This window comes from Macrobrachium rosenbergii, chromosome 44 (genome assembly GCF_040412425.1).
Source record: "Macrobrachium rosenbergii isolate ZJJX-2024 chromosome 44, ASM4041242v1, whole genome shotgun sequence".
In the NCBI taxonomy this organism is placed as follows: Eukaryota; Metazoa; Arthropoda; class Malacostraca; order Decapoda; family Palaemonidae; genus Macrobrachium; species Macrobrachium rosenbergii.
Genome location: NC_089784.1, coordinates 38,607,948 through 38,620,569, shown reverse-complemented (window position 1 = coordinate 38,620,569; position 12,622 = coordinate 38,607,948). Strand labels below are relative to the sequence as shown.

Sequence of the window (12,622 nt, the reverse complement as noted above, 5' to 3'; positions counted from 1 at the left end):
TATATTTCTGAGTCCAGCCCCGTGTCAGCCGGTGAAATTCCATTATAGCACGAATTTCTAGGTATAAAATGCTAGATATACCAGAGAAAAAAGAGCTTTCAGGAAAGCTGGGGTTACTACCCCCAGATCGAGCGTCTTCTCCAAGGAAGACGTCGGTATAAGAAGGGTGAGTGAAGGATCACTACCACGGAAACCTTACTCGAAAGATATCTCCTATCAAAACCCCAGAAGAGAGCGGTGAGCCGTTACAACCCCCCCACACAAACACCCGCCAGCTCGGCGACACCAGCGCCACCTACCTCATTCCATTTTCTAGCACGTGATCGCTACCATTTTTTTTTTGTGTGCTCGTTCCATCATTTTGGATTTTTTCATTTTAATCATGTCATCGAGCAGCTTTACCATCTCAAGTTAAGTACCATCTTCTTGTGGGGTTTTGTTCTATTTTTGGCTGTAATGGTCTCGTCTTTTCATAAATTATGAGATCTTATTATGACGCCCATGGCGTCCCCGCCAGCCATGTCGACCGCAAAGGCGACCCCTTCTGTTCTTTTCTGTTGGGGTTGTCTCCTTGTCGTTATATGTTATTTTTTGCCCCATTGGTTCTCCTTCCTGGCGGGTTTCCTGCGGTGGCTCCCCCTTATGAGTAATTACATATTGTTGGCCTACGGCCCTTTTAGGGTGATGCCCCGTCCAGGTCCCCCCAGGCTGGGTTCCTTGTTATTGTTTTAGTCTTATTAGGCTAATTAATTTTTTCTTGAAGATGGTGCTCTCTTGTAGTTTTATTTTTATTTTTTTTTTATTCATTGTTTACCTCCTCGGGTAGCGGCAGCCTCAGATCTAACCGCTTCCCCGAGGTAGGCTACGCACTCTATTTGAGCACATTTTTAGTTTTTGTTTGTGTGTGATGGTTTTTATTTAGTGGGGTCTAGGCTAGTTTTGCTTCCTTCCTCTTGCCCTGGGTGAGGATCCATCAGGTTGAGGGAGTTTTGTTGCTGTTTCCTCCGGGGTCGTTTTTGGGGTGGCAGAGTGAGCCCCTTAGTTCTCTTCCTTCCTTTGGGGAATAGAGTTCTTTGGATGTGTCTCCTCTAGGCTAGTCGCCTTCTTGCCCCCTCTTCTCGATCCCGGTTGGTTCTCGGCACAAAAATTTCTCTCCCTGTTTGCCTTCCTCCTCCCTTCCTGCACTCCTTCCGTTATCTTAGCCTATACTGGGTTAGGTCTTTTATTAGGCTTCGCCTAGTCAGGAGTCGGGCATTGAGGCTTGGTTGCATCCCTCCCCAGTAGTAGGCCACCCTCCAAGTTTCATTGGTCTTGGAGTGGTGTGTGGTGCAGTTGAGCGGGTGAATCATTTCCCCTGTCTCCTGTTCCTTCCTCGTAGCCTACCACTCCTCCTCCCCTACCACCTCCCCCCTCCCCCTCCCAGCCTTGCTCTACTCGTGCGGGTGACGCTAGATGGCGTTTTCTCCGAGTTGAGGGACTTCTCCCATTTGGTAGAGGGATTCGCTCCCTCCCATATAGTCCCTAGCATCGCTGTGTTGGTGTTGGTGGTTCGTTTTACCGAGCTCGAACGTGTTGAACACTCTCTCCCACACTTCTTTTCTCCCCCGTCGGGTTTCTTGGTTGGGTTATTTATACTTGCTCCGGCCTATGTTATATATATCATACGAGCATTTTACCACCTTGTTTCACTGGCGGGAAGTCCGAAGAAGGGGAATATATAGGGGGCGGATCCCTCCGGTCTCGGAGTGGTTTTCCTTTTATCACTTGTTTATTTTTATTGTTTATTTTATTTTTAGATAAGTCTAATTTATCTAACAGGAGTACTCTCCTTTATTTATTTATTTATTTATACGTGAGTCCGGTTCTATACCAGGGGTTCCGCCGTTATTTTACTGGCAGCCCTTATGGTTGAGTTCCTGTTGTCTCTTTCCTTTCATTCCCCGGAGTATTCCGGGTCTGGAAATTTTACCTTCCACTCTGTGTAATTTAGAGCTTATTGGCCCAGTTTATTAAAGGGAGTTCTTCTCCACCGGAGTATTCCGGTTGCAGTTGAAATTCCCGGCCTTGCCGGCTTTAGTTTGCTTAGAGTGGGAGGTTCATGTACTTTTCCACTTACAGACTGTTCGCTGTGAGGAGGGGTGCACCGCCTCCTGCAGCAACCATATGGGTCCACGTAGTGTGCCGGACCCACGCTGGTTGTGCGGTCCGACTGGATGACCTGAGTTGTCTGGCACCCTGATGGTTGTGAGGTTTGCTTCGCTCTCTGCACAACTGTCCAGGATGAGTCGGTAAGTGACAGTCTTTCTTCTCTTGCTTTATGCTCCTCATTTTGAATATTGTTTGTTTATGGTTCCCGAACTATTTTTTCGTTCTTAGCTAATTGTTGGCTTTCTTACAGGCGGACGAAGTCCTCCAAGAAGTCTGCCTTGGAATCCCTCCGGGCCTGGGTGGCTGGGTTTGGAAGGAACGTTCCGTCGGGAAGCCCTACGTCCTCGGCGCTTAGGTTGAGGACCTGCTCTACCCGGCGCGCGGGTGGCGGCGCAGTGCCAGAAGATCTTGCCACCCCCATCATCCAGCAGATCCGGGATGAGACCCAGCCACCCCAAGTGGATATTCTTTACGCTGAGGTTTCGGAGGGCGTCGCTGCCATGGATCTTGGACCTGGAACCGATGGCTACAGAGCAGGACCAGGTGGTAAGTGGTGAGGTAAGTGAGGTTGTTGGGGCGGGCCCCCTTTTTTGACTCCCCAGCTTCTTCAATTTCTTCTTTTACAGGTTTTGTGAAGTCTTCCTCCTTGGGTGATAGAGCTCCATCAGCTATCCCCAAGTTGAAGTTGAAGACTTCATGGAAGGCGAAGGGCTATAAGTCCTCGACCTTCCAGGAAAGCCTTGCCTTTCCCCATCGAAGGCTAAGGTCTCAGCACCTGTAGCCTCCCGGGAGCAAGTCTGGTTCCTCCAGCAAAGGCGCGAGTAAGAGGGCTGCAAAACCAAGCCCTCCTCGCCAACCTGCCTTTGATGCAGAGGCCTTTGCCAACCAGCTCTTTCAAGCGGTTCTCGGCGGAGGACCTGGACTCAAATTTAACTAAGATTTCAGAAGAAGTTGGCCAGTCATGATAACATACTGGCGGGAATGGCTCACCCACCCCAGCCGAACCCAGTATGTCATCCCGACACGGCGGACCTCCCCTCCGTTTGACGTCGGTAACCCTTGGCGTTTCGCCCTCCGGGCCATTCAACATGATGGCAAGCTGACGGTTGAAGGTCTTGGCACGAGACGGTTGGAGGAACTGGAGTTCTTTCCCCCGATCTCTTGCCCCCTTACCCAGGCTTCGTGAGGCTGACGGAGGAAGCATGGATTCGTTCAGATAAGGTTCCTAGGGAGACTGTCATCGTCCCTAGGGACCAAGCTCAGTCGGCTCTCCTGCGCACTCTGACGGAGTGGCAGGCGGACAACACAAAGTTGACTCCTTTCAAGGGCAGCTTTACCATGTTGCCCTGGGAGACAACTTGCCCACCCCTTGTTTGAACAAAGTCGCTCTGGCTACGGCCCGAGCGTGCTTTGAAGGTAATCCCGTTACCTGCAGCTGGGAAACAGACCCACTTCCCTGGTATTCCCGGGAGGTGATGAGTTCTGGATGGATGCCCGTCCACTTTCACTGTTGGGAAGTTGGACCCCTTCTGTGCTTCCTCCCAGTTCAGTGAGCAGCTCCCAAGCTGCCGGAAGCTCTTTGCTAAAGCGGAGTTTGATGCCCGGGTTAAGTTAGCCCGGTCCCTGAACTCCGTCTGCCTCACTGAAGCCACTGCCGTCTCCTGCTCGGACGAGCCATTCTTCCAGGTTTTGGCTAAGTCCCTGCTGGCTGGTTTTCAGTCTGACTTATTTGACTTCATCATGGCCAGACTGGAATGCAGGAAGTTCATCTTTGCTGATGCCACTATCCGTCACGAGCCTAACAAGCTCGTGAAAGAGCTCGATCTGGGGACCTAACCTCTTCCCTGAAGAAGAGGTCACGAGTGTTATGGTGAGGCTACAGGGCCAACCAGAGTCTGCGCTCTCGCTGGGGCATTTCTGCCTACAAGCGTAAGACCCCAGAATCTGGCGGCCCCAGGCGAGAGGAGGCAAACGATTCAGGAGGCATAAGAGGCCCCACCATCAGGCGGTAGTCCAAGCCGTCCCGGTCTCAGCAGTGGCACAGCCTTCCACCTCAAAGGGCTCACCCCAACAATATGTGCTGGTTCCAGCCAGCTGCGCCCTCGTATGTTGGCTTCACCAGCATACAACCCCACCTATGAGGGCCGTGGTTTCTTTCACGGCCTTAACAGGGTTGCAAGGGGGGGAAGAGGCAAAGCCCCTCATAGAGGGAAAGCCCAACACCACCCCAAGAGGGAAGACCTGGACGTGGTAGGGGGGAACAAACCCGCTCCCTCCCACTGAGAAACACAGGTAGGTGGTCGCCTGTTTTGGTTCAGGGACCAATGGACCTTCAGCCCTTGGGCACACAGCATTGTGTCCAAGGGTCTAGGATGGAGCTGGATCAAGGACCCTCCTCCTCTAACCAGGTTTTACCAGCCACCCTCACCAATCCTAAAGGATTACGTGGCAGAATTGCTCAACAAACAAGCAATAAAGAAAGTAAGGCACCTAAAGTTTCAAGGCAGGTTATTCACTGTTCCCAAAAAAAGACTCCGATCAGCAAAGAGTGATCCTGGATCTGTCGCGTCTAAATCTCTACATAAAATGCGACAAATTTTCGCATGCTTACGGTAGCTCAGGTACGGACTCTACTTCGCGTGGAGCCGTCACCACCTCTATCGATCTTTCAGACGCTTATTATCACGCCCCGGTTGCGCGGAACTTCTCTCAGTTCCTCGGTTTCAGACTCGGGAATCAAGCCTACTCCTTCAGGGTCATGCCCTTCGGTCTAAACATTGCGCCCAGGATATTCACCAAGCTGGCGGACACGGTAGTTCAACAACTCCGGTCCCAAGGGATATCCCTAGCAGCATATTTAGACGATTGGATAATTTGGGCACCAACAGTTCTAGAGTGTCAGAAAGGCCACGTCCATAGTCATCAGTTTCCTGGAGTCGTTAGGTTTTCAAGCTGAACAGAGAGAAGTCCCGCCTGACTCCGGAGTCCCGGTTTCAGTGGCTGGGTCTCCAGTGGGATCTGTCCTCTCACACGTTATCCCTCCCGCCTCCCAAGAGGAAGGAGATAGCATCTCTCACCAGAAAATTTCTCAAAAACCAATCAGCATCCCGCCGGTCCCAAGAAAGGGTCCTTGGGTCTCTTCAATTTGCCTCAGTGACAGACCTGCTCTTAAAAGCAAAATTAAAAGACATAAACAGAGTGTGGCGGAGTCGAGCCAATGTCAAGCTCAGAGACAAGGTCTCCTCTATTCCTCAAATCTTAAAGACAAGACTGCGGCCTTGGGCCTCAGTCAGAGGCCTGTCCAAGACAGTTCCGCTTCAATTTCCCCCTCCGGCACTAGTTGTTCACACAGACGCTTCCCTAAGCGGCTGGGGAGGATATTCACCAAAACAAAAAGTACAAGGAACGTGGTCACACTGTGTTTCAGCAGTTCCATATAAACACCCTGGAAGCTATGGCGGTTTTTCTAACTCTAAAGAAAATCCGCCCCCAACCGGATTCATATCAGGTTGGTATTGGACAGCGCAGTGGTAGTTCATTGCATCAACAGGGCGGCTCCAAATCAGGTCGAGTAAACCAAGTAATGGTTGCTATCTTCTCCCTGGCGAACAAGCACAGCTGGCACCTGTCAGCCACCCACCTAGCGGGGTGCGGAACGTGGTGGCAGATTCCCTGTCCAGGAACTACTCCGTTGGAGACGGAGTGGTCCCTGGACGGGAATCTTTCAAATGGATTTGCCGCCGGGTTCGGGTCTCCAAGTGGATCTGTTCGCAACGGAGAGCAACTTCAAGCTCCCCTGTTATGTGGCCCCAACCTGGACCCTCAGGCGTGCGCATACGGACGCAATGACAGTAGATTGGAACAATTGGGAGAAGATTTATCTTTTCCCCAATAAACTTACTGCTGAAAGTATTACACAAACTCAGGACATTCAAAGGTCAACCAGCCCTAGTAGCCCCTATTGGTCGAAGAGCAATTGGTTCCCTCTTCTTCAGGAACTGGGGTTCGGAGTCTTCGGATTCCCAAGCCCATTCTGACCCAGACAGTACAAACCAAGACTGTGTCAGCTTCCTCAAGAATTCAGAATGCCCTAGTTTTATGGACTTTATAAAGTTCGCAGCCCAAAAGGGGAGCAAACATTGACCCTGTCAACACTCTGTTTTTAGAATCAGATAAAAGAGATTCTACTCTTAGACAGTATGACTCAGCAGTCAAAAATTAGCCTCCTTCCTAAAAGCATCTGAAGCCAAAATCATGACAGACTAATTTAGGAGTTTCCTTCTTTAGATCATTGTTTGAGAAAGGCCTTGCTCCGGCCACTATTACCACAATCAAGTCAGCATTAAAGAAAGTATTTCTTTATGGCTTTAAAATTGACCTTACAGATTCCTATTTTTCATCTATCCCCAGAGCATGCGCTCGTCTGAGACCAGTATCACGCCCACAGTCTGTTACGTGGTTTCTCAATGACGTCCTTAAGTTAGCATCAGAGATGGATAACTTTCAATGCTCTTATCAGGATCTGTTAAGGAAGACTTTATTTCTGATTAGCTTGGCTTCAGGTGCTAGAATCTCAGAGCTGTCGGCTCTCACTAGAGGTGATGATTTTGTGAACTTCCTCCCGTCTGGAGAGGTCCTCCTTTCCCTGACCCTAGATTTTTAGCCAAAAATGAAGACCCACAAGACAGGTGGTCTCCTTGGAAGGTGGTGCCCCTTCCACAAGACCAGTCTTTATGTCCAGTTTATACACTTAAATCTTACCTTTTAAGAACTCCACAGAGTAAGTCGGGTCCTCTTTTTTATCAGGGAGAAAGGTGGTACTCTTTCACTAAATGCTATAAGACAACAAATTTTATATTTTATTAAACAGGCCAACCCAGATTCAGTTCCTAAGGTTCATGATATTCGAGCAGTTGCTACTTCCATTAATTACTTTCATAATATGGACTTCTCAGAGTTATCTAAATTACGGGTTGAAATCACCTCTAGTGTTTAAACGCCACTATTTAAAAACTCGAAGCCCTGAAATTTTCTACAATAGCTGTGGGAAGTGTCATCTCCCACCTTAATTAATCATATCCTTATCCTCTCCTTTCCCCCCCCCGCCTGCCTCATTTACTTTTCTGCTTATCCTCCTGGTTGATCATGCCTCACTGCCTGGCTCCTCATATTGATGTATCTTGTCTCTGTTGATGGAAAAACTGTAATCTGACATGCCATGATTGTTTTTCTTGTGGGGTACTGGACAGTTTTATTTGGCTCCATGTACCCCAGATGATATGTATAACTGTATTTTTATGCCCATTTTATATTGTCTCTTACGTGTTTAGCCTAAGTTTACGTGTATAGTATTAAGATTATGTTTGCCAGTTTTTTATGCGCTTTTCATGTTTCATTATGCTTTTGTAGTTTTAAGTATTTTTGGGGGTTTTTCTCCACACTGTGGGACCTCACATTTTTCATAGTATTAAGTTTTTTACTGTGCCTTAGATTTTAGGTTTAGTATTCTTTTTGCACATGTAAGAGATACCCTGATTAAAATTATTTTGTAAACTTTGTTTTTTTCTTCAGATTACCTTGTTTCCTGGTAGTTTGCAGCCTTGGCATGATTCTCTATCACTATTTCACCGGCTGACACGGGGCTGGACTCAGAAAGGGATTTTGACAAAGGAAAATCTATTTCTGAGGAAGGCCCCGTGTCACCTGGTGACCCTCCCTGACTCACCTGTTGCTCTCCCCCCTACTTGCACATGCCAAGTCTGGGGTTAGTGCTAGCATGGAATGAGGTAGGTGGCGCTGGTGTCGCCGAGCTGGCGGGTGTTTGTGTGTGGGGCTGTAACGGCTCACCGCTCTGTTCGGGGGTTTTGATAGGGAGAGATCTTTCGAGTAAGACTCCGTGGTAGTGATCCTTCACTCACCCTTCGTTATACCGGCGTCTTCCTTGGAGAAGACGCTCGATCTGGGGTAGTAACCCCAGCTTTCTGAAAGCTCTTTTTTCTCTGGTATATCTAGCATTTTATACCTAGAAATTCGTGCTATAATGGAATTTCACCGGGTGACACGGGGCCTTCCTCAGAAATAGATTTTTCCTTTGTCAAAATCCCTTTTTGCAATTGGGTAAGCAATTAATACCAATATGACAATATTTATAAAATATTTTTAAATTTCGTGTGGGCACAGGTAGCAGCATAATCAGGCAGTGAGAGAGACCAAATTACAATAGACAACTTTTCCTCCATCTCTTTATCCCAAGATAGTTAAAAAAGTAAAAGAGAATGATAAAAGTATTGTAAGTAACGTTATACTCTTGCGTAAAAAAAGCCATAAACAACCAACTGAGAAAATGTTGAAATTTATAACCGAATCGGATAACAACAGCCGTTTACCTGGTATTTCAACCATTTTACAGTAATAAACAATTACTAAAGGTTTGTAGCACAGATGATTTTAAACAGAATACGACTGATATATTTTTACATTATATCCTTATTCGGTATGGATAAAAGATCTTCAAGGAAATATACTACTGTACTAAATTTAAGCTGCAAGTTGTAGTTGAAGCTGAGAAAACAATGTTCAAGCTGCTAATGACTATACTGTAAATTATCATGCATTGGCAACATGGATGGAACTCGACCATAATTAAAATTGGAGAGAAAGCATTTTAATCTAAACTACTGGGCATGAAAGAACACATTACTGCTATTTTTACACCGATAAACGATAAATATGTAAAGCTCGTATTATGATGAAATCAAGTGAAAATAGTGAACGGAATCTTGAATTTTTTTTACACAAAACAAATGCCCACAAACAGCCATCATCATCTATTAACAAAGCACTTCATATAACGAAAAATAACCTTTCCCCATATAAATAAAGTATCTAGAGATTCATTTACTCTAACTAGAAGCAAGAAAAGCACTCTGAACTGAATTAAATATGGTGAAATAAACAATGCATAATCGATTTCCAGACCAAAACATTGATCACTATGATGGCAATTTCTAATACAAAAGCAATATAAGAATAAATGCAATATTACTGGATACAGTGAATTAAAGCATAACGTTTTAAAAGATCCATGGAAAAGATGCATGTTGACGTTTGTATAATATGATATGTGAACATAGAGTACAGTATGATGTAGGCTATGCTACCGTATATGTATACAGTATACCATAGTGGAGGCTAAGCTAATTCTTGTCTGTTATTCGATTTCTCTTTGTATTGAATTATCATAAGTCACTCTGCATGAAATGACACTCTGCATGAACCTCCAGAATTAGCTGATATTAATAATTACTATACCGTGTATGTGTAGAGTATACTTTATAGTGTAGGCTAGGCTACCATATATGTATACATGGTACCGAATACCCTAGTGTAGGCTAGACTATGTCCGATATGCGTTTTGGTATTTCTTACGTTTTTACCAACAAACGATGTTTTTTTTGGAACCTAACCCCATCGTAAGTAGGATAATACATGTATAAGCATTTTTAGTTTGTTTTGTGTGTGTTTGAACTATAAAAATAAGCATTTCTAAGTGTTTTTAGAAGGGTTCTAAGTATTCGCAGGTTTTAGCTATTCGTGGGGGGTGTGGTATGCATCCCCCGCAAATACGGGGGGTTTACTGTACTAATAATAATAATAATACTAGTAATAATAATAATAATATAATAACAATATTGTAACAGGAATCATATTTCCATGATTAAATTTCTTACAAGTAAAAATACACAGTCATGTCATATGAGGTATATTTTCTATAAATATACAGTACAGTATATCCGTAAGAAATTACAACTCATAAAACACAATTGTTAGTATCCATAACCAAATAATAATAATAATATTAGTAGTAATTTTTTCGATACATACCCATTACGTTATGGTTGCCTAATCCTTCAGTTAGCAGGCCGCAAGATACACTCAAAAAAAGAATATTTCCACTTGGTCGGATGAGAACATCCAGGCTCCAAAGCTCCCCTCTTTCAGAAAATGGAAACTCCTTGTGTGTGCACCTTGCAAAGCACACCTATGATTTAGATCTCCCAGACTTTTTTCCCTTATGAAACATTACTCACGTACTGTGGCCTCTCTCTCTCTCTCTCTCTCTCTCTCTCTCTCTCTCTCTCTCTCTCTCTCTCTCTCTCTCTCTCTCTCTCTCTCTCTCTCTCTCTCACTAAAGCACTGAATGGCCTTAGTTGCCCCAGTGCTTGGCATGTATGCCTAAAATCTATAAATCAATCAATCAGTCTCTCTCTCTCTCTCTCTCTCTCTCTCTCTCTCTCTCTCTCTCTCTCTCTCTCTCTCTCTCTCTTTTTTATTGACATTTACTCAATGTAGTATAATACTGCACTTAATACTATGTTTTGGTGCTACATACATATATTGTTAGCCCTCTCTCTCTCTCTCTCTCTCTCTCTCTCTCTCTCTCTCTCTCTCTCTCTCTCTCTCTCTCTCTCTCTCTCTCAATCGCATAGTTTATCTTGTTGATACATTCATTTACGTATACACACACACACACACTAACAAAAACTGGAAAATAAATATATATAATATATATGTACTGCTACATTACAGGATTAGGTACAATACTGTACTAGAGAGAGAGAGAGAGAGAGAGAGAGAGAGAGAGAGAGAGAGAGAGAGAGAGAGAGAGAGAGAGAGAAGAGGTATGGGGACCAGAGCAAGTGAGTAGTTTGTTTTAACTTGCTGCATATGTGTACATATACAAATGCACGCATACAAGACTGAAAAAAGACATGTATGTAAGACTACACTGCTTTATTAAGTAGAACACTGTACTGCATTACACATATATGTTAATACAAGTACTGTAACAGGCTCCATGGTGGGGACACACTAAAGTGAAGTCTCGCAATTTTCATGTTAAAACAGAGAAAAAGATGTTTATGGTCTTTTTTTACATTTTAGGAGTTTTGTGCTTTACATAAGCAGGTAGAACTAATGCAACTGATATGTTTTTGCTAGGCTAAACTGTATGGTACCCTATTGTATGTTTATAAGCAATTAATTTTTTAATATATCTCTTAAATTGAATGACGAGTAATTTGATGTTTTAAATTGAATGATAATTATAAAATACATGTTAGGGTAGGCGTTGAATTACTTTGTAAGGATTTGCTATTCACTGTAAGCTATGCGAGAGTTGGCTCCAGGATACTAAATTGTGTTGGCTCTACACTGTATAAGCTTTCGTTACTTATCGGATTTTTTACACTTCGTTAGGGGCAAACGTACTATGGGGAGAAGTTTCTCAGGAAGAAGTTTGTGGCTGCAAACAGGCTGAAGTGATCTTGGAATCCTCAAGTAAGTTATTAAAAACTGACCCTGATAATCCAGCCTCTTAACCTTTGACTCTGGTTAAGAGGCTGGTAGCCTTACTGGATGAACCTTGATTCTAAATATTTCTGTAATGTATTCTTTGTTAACAATGTCCTTTAAAAAGAGGGATTCCCCTTTGATGTGCTTGTTGAATTTACTTACCTCATCTGACTTTTTGAGAACCTTAGGAATACAAACATTATGGACTGGCACCTGTTTCAGATTATTTGCTGAAAGAGATCATTGACAGGCTGGATGCAACTACTATTCATAATGCCACAAGGTCAATTAGCACCCCATCTCGATCTTGCCAGTCACTTGGAGGCTGGTATCATAGAAACCTTTATAAATTGCCTTTTTTCTTATACACCAAGGTACACCAAGGTAAGGCCCAGGCAAAGTCCTTTTGGGAGACAAAGATGACGATGAGATGTGCCCAGTTGGGGTTTGTCTCCAGACATGCCGGAGATGCTAGCGAGAGTTGGGCACCTACCCATGAGTAGACAAACCCTGGGAACAAGTCCTCTTCTGACATCTGAAATGATTTGGTTCAAGACATACCTAAAGGAGACTTTAAAGTTCTTGGCTATTAACAATGAAGTGAAGTCACCAGTGGTGAAAGGGGCCAGCTATTTGTAATCCCCAAGGCCTTTGGTATTGGATGCCCATTGCCAACCTCAGCCTCATAAACTAAAATCTACAGCTAACACCTTTCTACATGGCAATGGTTACTTTGATCTGTTGTTCCATTTAGAGGAACAATTTTTTGGTCATTAATGTACCTGAATGATGGTTATTTTCAGGTCCTCATATACTGGTCTTTCATGATATTCATTTGGTTCTCCTGACAAGGAAGGATTTACCAGTGCAGTTTATGTAATCTTCCAAGAAGACTACATAAACTGCAAACATACTTGGGCACTCCAGAAATCCCCACTTGATTATGATAACCCCAGTTTAGCCACAATCTTGGTCTCCAGATCTGCTGACAGTGTTAGTAGACCATCCAAGGCAGCTTCTGGAGTGGACTAAATTGCTTTGCCAGCTTTGCTTCCACAGAAACCAAAGGATTCTTACTATTCTCACCCTTCTAGATTGGAGACTATCAAGCATTCCATCC

The 12,622-nt window shown here is 44.5% G+C and overlaps 1 protein-coding gene and 1 pseudogene across 1 annotated transcript in view; both read right to left on the bottom strand.

Annotated features, from left to right (window-relative positions):
* Positions 1–12,622, bottom strand: part of DNApol-alpha180 (DNA polymerase alpha catalytic subunit) — a 309,561-nt gene that overhangs the window by 148,847 nt on the left and 148,092 nt on the right. The gene's annotated exons all lie outside the window — the stretch shown is intronic.
* Positions 1–12,622, bottom strand: part of LOC136829210 (decapping and exoribonuclease protein-like) — a 35,387-nt pseudogene that overhangs the window by 18,196 nt on the left and 4,569 nt on the right.